At 34.6% G+C, this 1,171-nt stretch overlaps 1 pseudogene; it reads right to left on the bottom strand.

Moving 5' to 3' along the window:
- Positions 1-543: 543 nt before the first annotated feature.
- LOC118928031 (40S ribosomal protein S25-like) lies at positions 544-912 on the bottom strand (annotated as a pseudogene).
- Between the last annotated feature and the right edge of the window lie 259 nt (positions 913-1,171).

The raw sequence follows: 1,171 nt of genomic DNA, 5'->3' as shown, positions 1-1,171 counted from the left end.
CTCTCCCAAAACTATTGGTTTGTTTTTCATGGATAGATGTCTAATTGTTGATCTTTGTTGAAGAAAGGAGGTTTGGACCTCTTACTCCATCATCTTTGTAATATCACTCTGATTGAATTTTGAATATTGAACCAGCCTTGCATTCCTGGAATAAACCTCAATTTTTTTAAATTACTAAATTCTATTTGCTAAAATTTTTGGAGAATTGTAGTGACTATGTTTATGAGAGATACTGGACTGTGGTTTCCTTTTTTTTGTATTATCTTTGCTTTTGGTATTAGGGTAATGGTAGCTTCATAAAATTCATTAGGAACTCTTCTACTCTTTTATTTTCTCAAAAAGTTTGTGTAGAGTTAGAGTTGAAATTATTTACTATTTTTAAATGTTAGTAGAATTTGCAAGTGAAAACATCTGGGTCCTGGAGATTTCTTTTTTGGAAGGATTTTAACTACTAATTAAATAATTATAAAGCTAAATGGATTATCTATTTTGTTTTTGATTTAATAAAATTTTACTTTTCAAAATTTAGTTGGTGGGACCTCTTCATGCATCTTCACTAGCAGCTGGGGCATGCTGCCCTTGGTGTTTCTGGTGTAAAATATTTGAGCTCTGTGCTTTGAAACCAATTTAATAAGTCCTTTACAAAGAAACTCCTAAAGGGCTGCCCTGGGCAGGGAACCATGAGTCTTCAGTCTCTCGAGACAACAGCTGGGGTTATAAGCATATAATTGAGAACTTCCTTACAGAACTTGTCATATGTCACTTTGTCAAACAAGACTAAATTATTGAGCTTGTCCTGAACTTGCCTTCAGACCACTTCTTTCTGGCCTTGCCCCCAGAATTGTTTGCTGGATCTTCTTTCTTGGCCATCTTCCTGGTTTGTTTTTTCTTCTTGTCTCCCTTGAGTGGCATGATGAAGCTTGCAGAGCAGGGCTACCATGGCAGCCTCACTAAGATGTTTAACCAAAAAAAAAAAAAAAGAAAACGTAATATACCTACTTCAACTTGAATTAGTTTTGAATTCAGTTTTTGGAATTTTTCCAGTTCATTTCTGTTTTGAATTTATGTATGTACCCTTATCCTTTTGGTGTCTGTGACAGGTGTAGTGATACTTTATTTCATTTCTGATAGTGGGAATTTATGTCCGCCCTCCTTTTTGTTTTTCTCTCTT

This window comes from Manis pentadactyla, chromosome 11 (assembly GCF_030020395.1).
Source record: "Manis pentadactyla isolate mManPen7 chromosome 11, mManPen7.hap1, whole genome shotgun sequence".
Classification (NCBI taxonomy): Eukaryota; Metazoa; Chordata; class Mammalia; order Pholidota; family Manidae; genus Manis; species Manis pentadactyla.
Note: the sequence above shows the minus strand (reverse complement) of the source record. Positions and strands in the feature narration are given on the sequence as shown.